The sequence below is a fragment of the Mauremys reevesii genome, linkage group 2 (assembly GCF_016161935.1).
Source record: "Mauremys reevesii isolate NIE-2019 linkage group 2, ASM1616193v1, whole genome shotgun sequence".
NCBI classification, from domain to species: Eukaryota; Metazoa; Chordata; order Testudines; family Geoemydidae; genus Mauremys; species Mauremys reevesii.
Window position 1 is genome coordinate 194,657,578 of NC_052624.1, and position 18,681 is coordinate 194,676,258.

Genomic DNA, 18,681 nt, shown 5'->3' on the forward strand with positions numbered 1-18,681 from the left:
AAAAGTGGAAGTCAAATCCTAGTGAGGTAAATAAAAAGGAGCATAAACACTGCCAAATTAAGTGTAAAAATGTAATAAGAAAAGCCAAACTGGAGTTTGAAGAACAACTAGCCAAAAACTCAAAAGGTAATAACAAAATGTTTTTTTAAGTACATCAGAAGCAGGAAGCCTGCTAAACAACCAGTGGGGCCCCTGGACAATTGAGATACAAAAGGAACGCTTAAAGACGATAAAGTCAGTGCGGAGAAACTAAATGAATTCTTTGCTTCAGTCTTCATGGCTGAGGATGTTAGGGAGATTCCCAACCCTGAGCCGGCTTTTGTAGGTGACAAATCTGAGGAACTGTCACACACTGAAGTGTCACTAGAGGAGGTTTTGGAATTAATTGATAAACTTAATATTAACAAGTCACCGGGACTGGATGACATTCACCCAAGAGTTCTGAAAGAACTCAAATGTGAAGTTGCGGAACTGTTAACTATGGTTTGTAACCTGTCTTTTAAATTGGCTTCTGTACCCAATGATCGGAAGATAGCTAATGTAATGTCAATATTTAAAAAGGGCTCTAGAGGTGATCCCAGTAATTACAGACTGGTAAGTCTAATGTCAGTACCAGGCAATTAGTTGAAACAATAGTAAAGAATAAAATGATCAGACATATAGAAGAACATAAATTGTTTGGCAAAAGTCAACATGGTTTCTGTAAAGGGAAATCGTGTCTTACTAATCTATTAGAGTTCTTTAAAGGGGTCAACAAACATGTGGACTACGGGGATCCAGTGGACATGGTATACTCAGATTTCCAGAAAGCCTTTGACAAGGTCCCTCACCAAAGGCTCTTATGTAAATTAAGTTGTCATGAGATAAAAGGGAAGGTCCTTTCATGGATTGAGAACTGGTTAAAAGATAGGGAACAAAGGGTAGGAATTAATGGTAAATTCTCAGAATGGAGAGGGGTAACTAGTGGTGTTCCCCAAGGGTCAGTCCTAGGACCAATCCTGTTCAACTTACTCATAAATGATCTGGAGAAAGGGGTAAAAAGTGAGGTGGCAAAGTTTGCAGATGATACTAAACTGCTCAAGATAGTTAAGACCAAAGCAGACTGTGAAGAACTTCAAAAAGATCTCACAAAACTAAATGATTGGGCAACAAAACGGCAAATGAAATTTAATGTGGATAAATGTAAAGTAATGCACATTGGAAAAAATAACCCCAACTATACATACAATATGATGGGGGCTAATTTAGCTACAACATGTCAGGAAAAAGATCTTGGAGTCACCGTGGATAGTTCTTTGAAGACGTCCACACAGTGTGCAGAGGCGGTCAAAAAAGCAAACCGGATGCTAGGAATCATTAAAAAGGGGATAGAGAATAAGACGGAAAATATATTATTGCCCTTATATAAATCTATGGTACGCCCACATCTTGAATACTGCGTACAGATGTGGTCTCCTCATCTCAAAAAAGATATACTGGCACTAGAAAAGGTTTAGAGAAGGGCAACTAAAATGATTAGAGGTTTGGAATGGGTCCTGTATGAGGAGAGATTAAAGAGGCTAGGACTTTTCAGCTTGGAAAAGAGGAGACTAAAGGAGGCTATGATAGAGGTATATAAAATCATGAGTGATGTGGAGAAAGTAGATAACTTTTCCTTATTTACTTATTCCCATAATACAAGAACTAGGGGCCACCAAATGAAATTAATGGGCAGCAGGTTTAAAACAAATAAAAGGAAGTTCTTCCTCACACAGCGCACAGTCAAATTGTGGAATTCCTTGCCTGAGGAGGTTGTGAAGGCTAGGACTATAACAGGGTTTAAAAGAGAACTGGATAAATTCATGGAGGTTAAATCCATTAATGGCTATTAGCCAGGATGGGATGGTAAGGAATGGTGTCCCTAGCCTCTGTTTGTCAGAGGGTGAAGATGGATGGCAGGAGAGAGATCACTTGATCATTACCTGTTAGGTACACTCCCTCTGGGGCACCTGGCATTGGCCACTGTCGGTGGACAGGATACTGGGCTGGATGGACCTTTGGTCTGACACAGTACGGCCATTCTTATGTTCTTTTGTAAGCTGTAGGAGTCAACTTCTGTCATGGATTTTGATACTCTGATGGAGACGATGGTGCCACTTGTAACAATCGCTTGCCAAGATTTCCTGTTGGTCAGGATCAATTCCAAATTCCTTCATAGAGAAGGATAATAAACAATACACCATACAGTGTGAGTCATAGTAGCATTATCTTCCATGTCTATAGTTTTAACTTGAACTTATTCAAGGTCTCTAGAGGTCAATGAAAAGACCCCTCATTAACTTTAAGAGGCTTTGGATCGGGCCCTAAATAAATGCAAAGCAAATGAATACAATGCCTCTTGTGAACAGTAAAATTACACTGGACTACATGTTCCCTCCTAATGTAATGAAAGAAGGAGAGCAAAATAGGAATGAATGAGTAGGCCCCAAACAGCTGTGTTATATAGGTATTGGTATGCACCCTCCTAGCCCAGGAGACTAAGGAAGCTCCTCTCTTTGGGAACTGTGTGGTTCCACATATATGAAAGTAACAAGCCATATGTTTTGCATGGTGAAGGGTATACTGAGAAGAGAGGGAGAGGAGTGGGCATTCTCTGTGACACTCTTCTCTCAGAAATTCATAGGGCTTACCCAAGTTACATTCTGCAGATCGCCCTTTTCAGTGAGGTGTTTATTTGCAGTATATTGTTCATCCACTAGATGTCTCTTTCTGATGTATAGCGTTCCAGACCGGATGCAGTCCTTGGTTAAGAAAGGAACCAAAGTTGGAACCTGAGCTTTGTGGAAGCTCATTTTTTTTATCTGTATTTCTAGTTGTTTTCTTTAGCAACCCTACATCTCCTGTGAAAGAGACCCGGGTTTAATATGTTGCAACACTCCTTTTGGTGCTTTTGCTGAGAAGGGGCTGGAGATAAAGAGTACAAGAGAGGGGCAAACATCTAGGCTATAACATAATAGTTCCTGTAGTCAAGCAGTCATGGGCCGGGTGAGACTGGGAGCCAGTGCAGTGTGTCTGGTGGGTGCCCTGACATCTGGGCACATCCAACAATAGCTACAAGTTTAGGGCATTCTGGAAGGGGCAATTCCTATGGCAATACATGAAAAATGAGGGTGATTAGCTGTGAATAGAGACTCAAGGGGCCAAATTCTTTGCTCACTTACCAGTGATGTCAATGAGACTGCAAATGACATAAACCAGTTCGCAATTTGGCTCATGCAGTCTCCTGTTCCCTACACAGGTCCTTTGTTTCTCACGGAGAAGCAAATTTGGTCCCGTGTAATTAACTTGTTTTACAGTATAGAGGATCAAAGAAAGGTGTGTTTTCTTTTTGTTCCTCATGGTTACAAAGGAGCAGAAGGTATTTGTGATCCAGCCCATCTGTAAGCAGGAATTTGTGAAACTTTCATGTTAGTCTTGAAAATGTGTTTATTGTTTAAATAGAAGTAATTATTTTTCTTCTCCTGCTGGAAGCTTCAACTTGAGCCAAATGTCTTTAGCATTCTGCTAGCAGATATAACATTTTATAATAGTGCACATATGTTCAATTGTTTTTATGGAAGAGATGGCAGGTAGTAAAAGTGCTGGTTGCTTAAAATACGTAGATTCGGCTTCTAGAGAAAAATCTGCTAAGCAGCAGTATGATGATTATATAAGCAAATGTTCAATAAAAGCTATTTTAAGAAGTACCACTTTCATACTAAGTGTTACTTTAGGGTTATGAATCCCCTGCTTTGCTTTTTTTCAAATTGTTTGGCTGATCCTCCATTGACACAAGTGCTGTTGTAGTTCAAATTCTGCCCTCAGAACTATACTCACTCACTGCTGAACTTAGACAATTGTAGGCATGTATAAAAGGGAAGAATGTGTCCCTGTGTGAGGTCAATGGAGTGCTGAAAATATTTTAAAAGGCAGTGTTACCCACATTTACAGCTAAACATTGTAGTGAGTGTACCACCTTTTTATGGAATACATCCCTGTGTTCACACCCTACACTGGCATAGTCATTTTTTTAATCATGGTCCAAATTTCATGGTCAAGGTATAGCCAAGTTCCAGACACCAAATAAAATAATAATAAAATGATAATAAATAAATAACTAATGTCAGGATCTGTTTAAAAGCATCTGGTGATCTAGATTTAACCCACGGTCTGTCAATTGACTACTTGTAATGTACACTACACTATTGTGATAATGTTTGCACAAAGTATGCCTTGTGAGGTATCATTTAAAACCTCAACTTGCTGATCAAAATTCAAATAGCAACATAATAGGTAAAGTTATAAACATACGCTGAAATCATGACTGAAGTGACTAACGTGACTAAAGTAGTTTCTCAGAGACAAAGAGCAAGCTGATGCCTCAGCCAGGTGTCAAAAAGGCTGATTAACCATTACCTGCTAAGTGGCCAATTTTTGGCAAGAAAAGGGTCAGGGACAAAAATCTATATCTTAGCAAAGAAACAGCATGACATTTCCTTCCTTCACTAGACTGCCTGTCACCTTGTTCCCTGGTAGAAATGCTTCTCAAAGGAGGGATAGGATTATAAAAAGACGGGGCAGATACCCCAAGACAGCCTCCTCTCTCTCTTTCCCTGTCTGTCTCTGCCATCTCACTTAAGAAGACAAAGGAAAACAGCTGTTGGACTCTGGGTGGGTGAGGTCCTGACCTGAAGAATTTGGTCAATAACCTTGCTAGAAGCATGTAGTGAGAAAGTGTGCTTTGCAACTAAGCTAATTTCTTAAGAAGATACTACTAAATATTTTATCTTTATTTTTCTTGTAATCATGTCTGACTTTTCTGCCTCATTACTTATACTCAGTTAAAATCTATCTTTTTGTAGTTGGGGCACATGTGTAACACGCTGCATTGGGCAGCTGTACTTATGTAGCCGGGCAGCTGTAGCGCTTTAAAGATGATGCCAGTGACTATCAACCTTTCCAGTCTACAATACCCTTTTCAGGAGTCTGATTTGTCTTGCATACACCAAGTTTCACCTCACGTAAAAAACTATTTGCCTACAAAATCAGACATAAAAATACAAAAGTGTCACAGCACACTAGTACTGAAATACTGCTTACTTTCTCATTTTTACCATATAATTATAAAATAAATCAATTGGAATATAAATATTGTACTTACATTTCAGTTATAGTGTATAGAGCATATAAACAAGTCATCGTCTGTATGAAATTTGAGTTTGTACTGACTTTGCTAGTGCTTTTTTGTGTAGCCTGTTGTAAAACCAGCCAAATATCTAGATGAGCTGATGTATCCCCTGGAGTACCTCTGCATACCCCTAGGTTGAGAACCATACGCATACCTCTGGTTGAGAACCACTGCTCTAAACTGATGGGAGAGAGCTCTCCCAGTGATGTAGTTAATCCAGTTCCCTGAGAGGTGGTAAGTATGTCATTGGGAGAAGCTCTCCCACCAGTAATAGTGCTGTCTATACAGGGAGTTAGGTTGGTTTAACTATGTCGCTCAGAGATGTGGATTTTTAACACCCCTGACCTAGTTATGATGATATGGGTATGTAGTCATAGACCAGACCTTTAAAATCTGGTTTTACTGTTTCATCTAATCCAGTATGTTTAAACTGAAGTGTTTGGATAACTATTTAAGGTAATAAACTGGCATATTATTCCCTTAAAGGAATAATGAACAGAATATATTGTACTGTCCAGAAGAGGGCTGGGCAGTGCAGGACCTATATTTCTGGGGGCAGATCTGGGTCTGAGGGTGTGTTCGGCTCACTCTGCAGTATAACTGAGGCAGGTGAGAACCAGGGTGAAGCTGGCAGACTGCACTTACACACAGAGACTCGGGGTGTGGCTTGCATGCTGGCAGGCTATTTGTGAACCACTCAGGTGAAGGCCACTACAGCAAGGCACTGTAAGGCACCCAATGTTGTAGGGCAGTGGTGACACAGACCCCTGACTAGTCTGGATTGCACGCTGTGACATACCAGGGCACAACATTTAAAGGTTAAGTGCCTGCACCTATGCCCATTTAAATTAATGACTAGCCCCCATTGACAATTGCAACAAAATGCATACAAAGTATATCCTGTCAAGTGTCAACGGAGAAGTTATGATTTGCTAAAGGTGATTATCCTGTTTAAATCCATGTATCATCACTGTATCTGAAGTTTTGAATATTGGCTATGTATCTGTATCCCAAATGTGTTTGTCCCTGGGGTAATACACAGGTAAAATCGACATCGAAACCAGGCAGCCTATTAAAGGCAATTAACCCAGGGTTGTGAGTTCAGTCCTTGAGGGGGCCACTTAGCGATCTGGGGCAAAAATCAGTACTTGGTCCTCCTAGTGAAGGCAAAGGGCTAGATCCAATGACCTTTCAGGGTCCCTTCCAGTTCTATGAGATAGGTATATCTCCATATATTAACTCTCACAATGGGCCATAGAAGAAGCTCGTCCCACCTGATGAGCCTTCGTGTGGACACCAGAATATGGGTAATGGCTGTCCCCGTGAGCCAGCATGCCATGTAAGGGCACATGACTTGCTCATATGGTCGTAGACTTCTTCTTGTGCCTGTAATTTTCCACAAACTGAGACTATGAGCTTTGTCTGAAACAGAAAATTTCCAGGCACATGGCAAAGGGTATAAAAGACCCTGGAAACATGTCTATCATGCCTCTTTCCTGCTCGGATTCTCTGCATTATGGATTTACAACTCTATGGACTGAGGACCTTCCATTTTTTTGGAAGTTTACTAGAGACTTTACAAGCCAGCAGTCTGTAACATCACGGCTTCAAACCTGGTGTAAGAACTTTGCAAGGTTTATTGCATATTGTATATGATCAATTTTAACTCTCTTCTTTACTCTCATAAATAAACCTTTCGATTTTAGTTACTAGAGGATTGGCAATAGTGTGATTATTGGGTAAGATCTGAGTTATATATTGACCTGGCTATGTGGCTGATCTCCTGAGATCAGAAGAACCCTTTGTTTGATTAAATTGGCTGTCAGTAACCACTCATCATAAAGTCTGGTGTGTGGGTGGTGAAACAAGGGCTGGGATGCCTAAGATGACTGCATTTATGAATTCTTGTTGACCATTCTTGTGGTGAGAGAGAAGTTTACTTTTGTTACTGGTTTGGTATCTCTAATGATAGAATAACCATCAGTCTGGGGTGAGTCTGCCCTATTTCTCAGCAGTTGGTCCTGAATCTGGCATCCTCAGCTGTGATCCACTGAGGCACAGTGACCCAACCGAGCTACCACCTCCCAGAGACATGGATTATCTATGCTGATGGGAGAATCCCTCCTGTAAGCATAGGTAATATCTGCACTGAAGAGCTGAAGTTGAGCTGCTGTAATGTTTTAAGTGTAGATGAGCCCTGAGAGAAAGGGATCTATTGAAAGAGAGAAAAAGGCAGAGAATATCCTTAACCTTTTACTTTTCTGGTCCTTGAAGCTAATGCCCTCTTTCCTCTTTTTCTGAAAATGAATGGCAATTTTGTCTTTGAGCTTTATATCCTTTGGTTTAATTGTTCTTAATCTCATTGTGTGAAGTTATTGTTATTATTTGTGTTATGATTGTACCTAGAGGCCCTGATTGAGACTGGGCTCCATTGTGCAGGGTACTGTGCAAACACAGGAAGAAACAGTGCCTGTCCCCAAAGGACTTACAATCTAGATAGACAAGACAGACAAAAAGTGGGAGAAAATGAATATTCTTATTGCCATTTACAGATAAACAGGCCTGGAGAAACCAAGACACAAAGATCACAGAAAAAGTCTGTAGTAGAGCCGGGAGTTTAACCCAGATCTCCTGAGTCCCAGTCAAGTGCTTCAACCACAAATCCATGCTCACTGACAGCACAGTCGGACTATTTACCCAGCAGATTCTTGAGGTCTCTGCTCTGGAACTTCTCTCTACCCTTCCTTTGGGAAGGAGGATGCAAGAAAAATTATGTGAGGAAAACCTCAGAGTTGGCTTTGGAATTTTTTTCCTGACAGTTTATTTCTATTTGAGGTGGTCCATTGGGTCACATGTCTGTAGTCATTCCAAACAGGGAGGTTAAAATATGTCAAATATCTCATCTATCGTGATTTTCAACTTCATTCTGTTTGTAATGTGTTTTGCCAGCCCCAGTTGCCTAATTAGAAATTACCCTAAGGACTGCACAGCTCAGCCAAACCTGAGAATTGGGCTCATTATCTCTGTCTATCTTAAGGGTGAAACTCCATGGTAGTTTTGCAATTGAGTTCAGGGGATCCAGGATTTCAATCTCAGTGTTTTGTTGATGTCACTACCACTCATAATACTTCTAAAGAACTGGTCAAATTCCTCGTCCATTTGGCTGATCTCCTTGATGATCTCCAATCCTCTGTCAAAAATACTAATGGCCCAGCTTCTCTGTTGATGTAAATTGGAACAACATTGACTCAACATTGCTCCAATTTATGCCAGCAGAGAAGTTGGACCAGTATCTTCACTGTTATATGTAAACTGCCTGCATGGAGTCTGGCTCCCCTGTCCTGTTCCTGACTTTGGAAATGAATTATGCTGCCTGTTAAGCAAAAAAATCTTTCTTTAGGACATACTTTGTTTCAGTTTCTAAGGTTTAGCATCAGAAAGTTCCATGCACCTACAGTGAGCATTTGACTTTACAGATCATTTTCACCTTTCAAAGGTTGGTTGAAGACATTGTTTTCTGTCCAAAAGTCTTCAGATAGTTATTAGATTGTGTAAAACTTTAAAGTCTCTCTAGACAGCCAGCCTCAAAGATGTAAAGGTTACTATCTCCCATGACAGTTTCCCAGTAAACCTAATTCATTTTTAAATGATTGTAGAACTTACAATTCAGAGTCTCCCAAGACTTTCCTAGCAAGGAAAACGATGATTTGGGGCTTTTTTCATACTCCTTCCTTGCTTATTTAATATACTACTGAATCCAGTGTCTTGCCTGCTCAGGTTTCTCTATATGGAAGACCCAATTTAGCTGGAGATTTTTAACTGTAGTCTCTTGAAAATTAGTATTCTTTCCTCTTATCCCCACCATCCATTTAAGATGCGTGTCCCACCTGTTTAATTTTGCCTACATAGTGAATGGAGACAGGAATTAGTCCCTTCACAGGAAATTAAATGTCATGGTTTTTTGGAAAACTATAGACCATGGAGATCCTGGACTAATATTGAAAGCAAACACTTTATGCTGATCATTCTGTCCGATTCACAAAGATTGCTGGCATCTAGACCTGTTAACTCTACTTTCATCAATCTGTCTTAGATTACTCCATTTGAAAGTGGATTACTAAAACACTGCCTGTTAGAAATAGTCATGAATAAGTCTTGCGAGTGTCTTTTAGCCCCTCCACCAAAGTTTTTTTCTTCTTTGCCTCTTTCATTCGTGTTTCCCCTTCCTCTTCACCTCTTTGCTTTAACTTTCTAGGCCATTTACAGTAGCTCCAAAAAGCTAAATGTGATCTTTGCTACCTTACTCTGTTCTTTATTCCTGCATGGAGAAATTATGTCATTCATGTAAAAATTAAGGGCCATTCCATTTGGGGTGGTGTGTAAACTGTAGCTCTGAGAAGATCTCTTACTCAGAGACTCAGAATTCCTCCACTGCTCCTTTCTTGTATGTCATTTACTGGAGCCAATAAATGATGCAGCCTAAGATACAGGAAATAGATTTTTATTAATCATGCTGAGAGACTAGAGGCCAGTGTTCCATACTGGGGCCCTATTTTTGCCCCCACTTATCTTGCTGAACTTCCCCTCACAGACAGTCTCTCCTGAAACCTGGCCTGCCTTCTCCAAGGCCTGGTCTACACTACACATTTATACTGAATTTAGCAGCGTTAAACCAATTTAACCCTGCACCCGTCCACACAACGAAGCCCTTTATATCGATATATCTGTACTCCTCCCCGACGAGGGGAGTAGCGCTGAAATCGGTATTGCCATGTCGGATTAGGGTTAGTGTGGCTGCAATTCGACGTTATTGGCCTCCAGGCAGTATCCCACAGTGCACCATTGTGACCGCTCTGGAAAGCAATCTGAATTCGGATGCACTGGCCAGGTAGACAGGAAAAGCCCCATAAACTTTTGAATTTAATTTCCTGCTTGCCCAGCGTGGAGCGCTGATCAGCACGCGTGGCCATGCAGTCCCAAATCCAAAAAGAGCTTCAGCATGGACCGTACGGGAGATACTGGATCTGATCGCTGTATGGGGAGACAAATCTGTTCTATCAGAGCTCCGTTCCAGAAGACGAAATGCCAAAGCATTTGAAAAAATCTCCAGGCTATGATAGACAGAGGCCACAGCAGGGACTCAGCACAGTGCTGCGTGACAAGCGTAACGGAAAGCCAAAGAATCAAATGGACGCTCATGGAGGGAGGGAGGGGGGACTGAGGACTCGAGCTATCCCACAGTTCCTGCAGTCTCTGAAAAGCATTTGCATTCTTGGCTGAGCTCCCAATGCCTGAAGGGTCAAAAACATTGTCGCCAGTGGTTCAGGGAATAATCATTTCTCGCCTCTTTTCAATGTCACTGTATGTCTACTGAATGCTGCTGGTAGACGGGGTGCTGCAGTGCTAAACAGCAGCATCCTCTCCCCTCCCCTCCCCGGTGGCAGACGGTACGGTACAAAATGACTGATAGCCATCCTTGTCATCATCTTGTGAGTGCTCCTGGCTGGCCTCGGTGAGGTCTGCTGGGGGCGCCTGGGCAAAAATGGGAATGACTCCCGGTCATTCCCTTCTTTAAGCTTTGTGTCCTGGAGATTCAGTCCTGGCAGACGGTACAATATGACTGGTAACCATTATCGCAAATTTCCAAAGCAACAGACGGTGCAATAGGGCTGGTAACCGTCTCTGCTACCTTGCAAAGGCAAATGAATGCTGCTGTGTAGCACTGCAGTACCGCGTCTGTCAGCAGTATCCAGTACACATACGGTGAGAGTGAAAAAAGGCTAAACGGGCTCCATGGTTACCATGCTAAGGTGTCTGCCAGGGCAATCCAGAGAAAAAGAGCGCGAAATGATTGTCTACCGTTGCATTCACGGAGGAAGGATTGAGTGACGACATTTACCCAGAATCACCCGTGACACTGTTTTTGCCCCATCAGGCATTGTGATCTCAACCCAGAATTCCAATGGGCGGGGGAGACTGCAGGAACTATGGGATAGCTATGGGATAGCTACCCACAATGCAATGCTCTGGAAATTGACGCTAGCCTCGGTACATGGATGCACACTGCCGAATTAATGTGCTTAGTGAGGCCACATGCACTTGACTTTATACAATCTGTTTTAAAAAACCGGTTTGTGTAAAATCGGAATAATCCCGTAGTGTAGACATACCCCAAGTCTACTCATCCTATTATACAGGGTGTAGTTTCCTTTTCCCTGCATGACCTGCCAGCTCCATTGGCTGGAACAAAGGTGGAGAAAATACCATCGACTCCAGCTGCCTCTCCTCATCATCTCCTTGTCCACTTGCTCTCCAGGGGGAGAAGCTCAAGTTCAGTCCCTGCACTCCATACAGAACCCAGTCCCAGGATCTGAGAGCCCTAATGCAGGTGCGCAAAGGAGGCTAACCTAATATAAGCTTCCCAGAAGATAGTGGTTCCAATATGGGAATGGAGGTGCCCTGAGTTTAATCCTAGCTCTGCCATTGCCTTGCTGGGTGACTTTAGGGAAGCGCATAAGCATGCAATGCCCATCAATGCCAAAGTCTGCTCATCTGAAAAATAGTATTTCATTGAAGGGGTATCATGAGGCTTAATTCATTAATGTGTGTAACAACTTTGAGATAACCATCTGCAAGTTGCTATATAAAAGCAAACTATTTTTTATTATAAGAGCTGGAAGTACCACTTCCAGAAAATGGTGCTGCTGAAAATTATACTGTGAGGCCAGATGTACATTATGGCCAAGATTTTCAAAATTAGGCTCCTAAAAAAAGCAGCCTATTTTTCAAATGAGCTGAGTAACCCGGTAACTAATGGCGAAGTCAATGGGAAATGCTTGGCACTCAGCACTTGTTAAAATTAGGCTACTTAGGTGGGAGCTTAAATAATGAGGTAAAAGCCTAACCTTAGGCTCTTATCTTTGAAAATCTTGGCTGTTCTCAATTTCCTGGTGCAGTAGCATCACTTAACCTTAATGTAATGCTTTTAGTGGGGTTCTGAGTAAAGAAAGATTAACTCATGTTGCTAAGTAAAAAAAGGCCATGAATAAAAGTAAAAGAGAGGTTGCGGAAGAAAAAATCCAATTGAAAAAAATTAAAGAATGTAAAGTGTGAACAGAGTGAGAAATAAGTTGTCAGGAAACTTCAAAAAAGGACAAAAAGTGGCAGAGGGAGAGAGAAAATTTAATGGAAAAAATAGATACTCTGCATGTACTGTATATAAACCATCTATTTGTGCTGGCTTAGGTTTGTGCAAGGGGAATTTGGGTATGGGGACAATGTTCTTTTATTCCAAGTATATAGCACAAGTTTCTTTTGTCTAGAAAAAATAACAATCTTCTTCAAAAAATATCAAATCTCCCTTTAAAATAATGTTGGGGAAAAGATTTATGATCTCAAATTAGTAGTGTTATTTCTGAAAATCCGAAAAAGCAGGCATTGCTGAGCACCTCCTGTAAAGTGCTGAATGCCTTCCTATTGGGTTAATTGTCCAATAAAATCAGGAACATATTTTGTGAGACCTCAGACTCCATAGAGCTCACTTGCTGCTTCTTTTGAGGTTGCTTTTTGCATGCAAAGCTTCTCCTATTGAAATCAGTTGTAATCAATGGCAAATGCCCTTTGACTTCATTAGAGTAAGATCAAGTAGCGGGTTGGTATGCAGCTGATGGTGCAATGACCATCAGTTTCTAATTTGTTGTTTAGTGCTGTAACCACAAAAACATCTGTTGGCAAAATTCCTCCCTAAGTGAAATTCATTCTACTCTATTGCCCAAGTATTAGAGAGAGCAGAATTTAGCCTTTTATCTTATACTTTTCTAGAACCAGAAAAAAAGGCAGGTTGTAAATAGAACTATACATTTTTGAGTAGAGCCGGATGTTTGTTTAGCTAATTGTTTTTTGCTTGATCCTAGTGTTTTAGTGTGATCTTACGGAATTAAGTCTTTCCATACTACCTAGACTATGCATCTTAATGCTCCAAGTTAAATTATTATGGGGACATGGTAGAAAGCAGACTAATGATGATTAGAAAAAAGTCTATATGAATTGTTTAACCACAAAATAGGATCTCAAATTCCAACAGGATTCTTGCCTCTTCTTTATTCTAATTGGTTGGCAAGGTGTGCAGAACCCTGGGCAGGAAAATCTATTTCTGTATGCTCATTATAAGTAAGTGCACTGAAGCAACATCATATTTTAAAAATCTAGACAGCAAATGACACCTAAGGAAAGACTACAGGAATTGTCAAGTCAAGTAAATGAAAAATGTTCCTAATAATACAGACACAAACACTTTGAAAATAGTAACAGATATATCTATAGTGTTTTCTATTTTTAATTTTATTTTAATGAGGGATGTAATAGAAAACTCACCAGTGCTTAAAGTAACAGATTTTTTTGTTTTCTACTAGCTAAGCTTGACTGGTGGTGAAAAATTATGTGGAAATTGATTAGTTTAGAAAGACACATGTGCATAAATAATTGCTCAAAGTAAACTAAGTTACGGTTGTAATGGCTAAGGCAAAAGAGCTGTAGGCTAGAAAGATTACAGTATCCTGAAGTCTCATTCCCCAGAAATGATTATTTCAGCAAGAAAACAATGCAGTTGTTGTTTACTGGCTGGCAAACATAGATTTATAGTGATGATAGGTTCTAAAACTCTGGAGATCAATGCAAACTATAAAACACTTTTTAAAGGGTAAATATATGATCTCACATTTAAAATGTGCTCCATATATTTCCCAAATATAATATGTACCTCAAAACATTACTGAAGCATTAATTTAGCTAATTACTACCCTGGATGTGTGATTTTTTTTTTAATTTTCAGACAATAGTTCATTAGCTTTTCCAACTGCGAATATGACAAGCATTGTATGTTAAAAAAGATGGGTAGTTTCACAAAGTATCTCAAGAAAAGAAGATTATGATTGTTTTTAATTCAATGATATGCTGTGTTCTATTATGCAGAAAGAAGACACCTACTATCAGTTATTATTCTGTGTCAAAGCATTGGTGAGTTATCAGGAAATAGACAGGAATGTGGGAATTTGAACAAGAGGTGAATACACTAGTTGCTATACAGTGAACCATTAAGTAATGTTGAAATAATGTTGTATTTATAACTTTCCTATTAAGAGCTTGATCCTGCTTTCTCATACATGTTCACACATAGTAATGTGTTTTGTAAGATCAAGTGTTAACGCATGTAAATACTACAGTACATTTTACAATCCGTACAGGAATGTGAATCTATTTATTGTGTCTGAGAACAGAATTGACCTCTAAATGTTGAGCTTCACTTTGGCAGTAATTATATTAGTTTGGAGGCTAAAGGGAATACAGTATGCACTCAGCAAGCTACATTGCATTATCTAAACTAAGCCTTTACGAGCTGGGAGACCTGGACTTTATTTTTTTTATTTATTTTTTACTCACACAGGAAACATGATTGATCTTGGGTAGTCACTAAAGCCTACATTTTCAAAAGTGGCCTCCAGTTTTGGGTGCCTCACATTTTGAATGTCTTAAACTGGTCCCAGAAAATACTGGGTCTACCAACATTAGAGGTGAATTCTGAAAATACCCTTTGCCTATATGCCTGAGTTTCTGTGTCTTTAAAATTAGGTTAATACTTCTACATCAGGGAACAAACTGACTGGTAAATAAAAACACACTTTAGGAGACTCACAGGGGATTACATATTTACAAAGTATTAATACAAAGTATAAAGTATTAATTTTATTACAATACCTCAGTAGTTAAGGGTAACTCAGAGCTCCAAAACTCATCCCAGATAAAGACAAGCTAAGTTGAAAAAAAATAGTTAAATAGTTTTAAAATTATGAACATTATAAGGGGAAGAATGGGCATGCAGAGACATAGATTTGTAAATTTCATTTGTGTTTCATAAAATAGTGATTAAAACCCCCTGAAATTGAAACAAAAGATGTTGTTCAACCCAAAATGAATCTTTGGTGTGTATGTTTGTCTCAACCAGGAAACAGATTTTTTTTTGTTTTATTTAATTATTTATTTGGGTTTTTTTGTTTGTTTGCTTACTTTAATTTGAACAGAGAATGGAAAAAAATATTTATACAACACCTCTCAAAAGCTGGGAGCAGGGCTTTCTTCCCCCCAAACCCTTACTATTAACACCTTATAAGAGACATTTAAATTGAGGCCTTGTATGTTCTTTTGTATTGGGGTCTGAACAAAATCATCCATCTTTGAAAAGCCTTCCTGAAGTAACAAAACTACAGAATTAAAGAGGAAGTGACAGAGAGAGGGAGGGTAAATGGAATACATGAAAAAGAAAATGAAGAAGAAAACAAAACCAAATGGAACTACCTTATGAAAAGAATTTGTTTGAATACATTTAACAACAATTCTAAATTGTGTATTTGGTGCAGAGATTCCATGTTAATGGGCTCATTAGAAATGATAGAAATAGACATAGTAGATTAGACAATGACCATTTTCGGATCATTACTAACTCTCTATCTAAGGTAATTACTATATACAGCCCTAATTCAGCAAACGATTTGGTTTGCTGAAATGGAACCTATAGCACCAGTAGCCATAGTACAGAATTTAGGCACTGACTTTACCACATTGTTTCACTGGGTTAGATCCTCTGCTGGGGTAAATCATTTTACATCAGTAGAGCTGTGCTATGGATTACAATTTACCTGAGGCCAATATGTTTACTTAGGAATTAGAAAATAGGAGTGCTGGCTTCAGGAAGAGAAAAAACGTACTTTAAAAAAAATCAACAAATTGAGCTAGATTCTTCCCCAAAAATTAGGAGACTGAGTCACACGGGCAGAGTTATTTGTGAGGGAATCCTGAGACTGTGGCAAGCCAGCTTATCGGAATGTTGCCAGGTTTATTACCAGCAGAGCTTTGAATGCTTAATGCTTGCCGAAAGATTTTAGAATGTCAAACCCTGACTGACAGCTTTACTCAGTGACTTTGCAGCTTGTGAGTATATGACAGTTTGACAGGCATCCTTAGGGTTCGTTTCATTAATTTATGCAAGTCTCCTTTCTGAATAACATTAATGATCATTTTGCTTTATACACATAGTAGCAGCAAATTTAAACTGCCAGATCAAATTCTCTCCTACCTCTTCTGCTCACAAATCCCTGGCATTTTAGGTTTTTTCCTCCTCTCCCCTCCTTTCTGAGACAAAACAAATATGTTTAAAGAAACGTATAAACAAAAAGGTAACAAAATGAAGACTAGCATTTCAGCCTGTTTTCATAGAAAATTAAAATGCCATCAAATATTATGCAAAGGTTAAATCTCATATCAATTTGAGAGTGCTGTACAGTCAGCATTCCTTTTTAAGAATTGACACCAAAAGGAAATACCACAAATGGAGCAACTTGCACTTGCTAAATAAACTTGCATAATTTCATTGCTAATTTGTTTTTTTTAAGATTGGCCCCCAGCAAGTTGCAAACACACATCCATTTTTATGCCATTCTTTCCCCATGACCATTTCAATCTAGACTAATGCTGCATTTTGCTCACTGTAGCAGGGTATGTTCCCTTTTTTTCTGCTTACACATAATGCAGACGTAACTGCATAGCGAGTGGAGGATGAGATTTATAGTATCATTAAACAGCTAACGCGCTTTTGCAATGCTCATTAACTGTTCTCAGATAAGGTATGTAGAAGTTTTACATCTATTCTTGCTGAATAAAAATGGTTGATGTCCTTTTCACTGAAGGCCTGGTTTTCCTTCTGCACTTCTGCATAATATGTGCCATTTTTACTGTAACATCTCAGGGAAGAGGAAAGTCTGTAGTTTAGAAATGCAAAGGAATTAAACTATCATACCATAGATCCATCTTGTCTGGTATCCTGCTTCCAAAGTAGCCACAAGTCTGTGGCTCAGAGGTATATATTAACCTTCTTACAGATGATCCTTACCCCCTTCGCCCAAAGATTTTACACTCAAGTCGTATCAGGATTATGAAATAGGTTAACTAAGTATACAATCCAATTTACTTACATTATTGTCCTAGGACTGGTAAGAATATTTCATTACATTTCTGTTCTTCCTTTTACTATTCTAAAGGAAAGCCAAATCAAATGCATGTTATAAAGTAGCTATTTGCAAAACAAAAATAATAGCACATATATCAACATATGTTTTAGAGAATAGAAAACTGATAACTATTTCCACTTCAAGGGACAAGCAGAAAATCTGGAAAATAACTTCAATATAACCTCTATACCTCATATACAAAAATCACTCTTCTTAAAAGAAAAAAAGGCATTTAGCCACATACTAGAGATTTAAAGATTGAGCATCTCCAGAGAAAGAGGCAAAAAGAGACTGTTCTTTGTCTAACATAATGTATGTGGCCAGAAAAATATATTTCATTATGTCTACACTGCATTGTAATCCCAGGTCTGTGGGACTCAGGCTTGGGGAGCTGGTGTTTCCAAGCCTGCACTTGAACATCCAGACTATATTGTAAACCCATAGTCACAATTACTGGACCCAGGTCTCACAGTCATGCTAGTTTGTCCATATTGCACTACGGAGGCCTTCTGATATAGGTCTGTGGTTTGACCTGTGCCCACACTGCAAAATGACTAGGCTTGGACTCGAACCTCAGTGGGACTCAGGCTCTTACCTAGCCCTCTAGCAGGGGGTTCTAGGACTCTGATCTTCCATGCTTGCTAACCCAAGTCAGAATGATCTGTGAACCTGGGCTTAGTGTGTAGTGTAGATGTACCCATAAAGGTCTGTGTTCCTTTCCTGACTATGGGTGTGATCTTGCTCCCATTGTAATCAATAGGAATACTATATCCTACTCTTGTGGCTGGGACATGGAATAACAGCCTACCCCTGCTGGCAGCTCCAACTCCAGTGGTAGAATTCTGTGTTGTACTGCTGATGCTCCCCATTTCATTACATGAGACGACTAGTACTCAGTGAATGAATTAGGATGATGGCATGAATTAGGTTGTTGGCTATGAAACCATGCTTCATTTGTTGCAGAAGTTGGAAGGTATGTAGTGAACGAGGCAGGAGATTGCAAGAAAAGATAGTTTGTGATTAAGGCAGTTGAATATCACTCAGGAGAATTCAGTTCTATCCTTGGCTCAGATTTGAGTTCTGGACAAGTCATTGAAGCAAGTTGCTATTAACTATGTGTTCACTGCTTTATGGGTAATCAGTTTGAGATGCTTAGGGTGGAACTCCATGGAGTTTGGTGTTGCAAAACTGAGCATCATGGTGCCTAGAATATCACATAAACAACTCTTTGATCCACAAAGCCTGAGTTCAGTGCTTAGGCTCCCAATACAATGAATTGGGAAAGAGAGGTTCCTAGTAATTTGATCTCCAAAAGCCATCATGCTAGGTGAGGAACCAACTAAGCTGTCCAGTGGCGATGTCAGGGCTGCAGGAGGATGGGGGATTCTCCTAAACCCTTACTGTCTCTCTGAGACA

General features: G+C 39.7%; 1 long non-coding RNA gene across 6 annotated transcripts in view; it reads left to right on the forward strand.

The window, feature by feature from the left end:
* Nucleotides 1-18,681, forward strand: part of LOC120396755 — a 253,501-nt gene that overhangs the window by 209,784 nt on the left and 25,036 nt on the right. For 3 of the 6 annotated variants that reach the window (XR_005593346.1, XR_005593344.1, XR_005593343.1), the window contains one exon: nucleotides 14,177-14,221. The exons of 1 other annotated variant lie outside the window; for it this stretch is intronic. This is a non-coding gene — a long non-coding RNA (uncharacterized LOC120396755). Of the gene's footprint in view, nucleotides 1-14,176; nucleotides 14,268-18,681 lie in introns of all 6 variants that reach the window. 2 more of the 6 variants (XR_005593345.1, XR_005593347.1) reach the window with 1 other exon arrangement.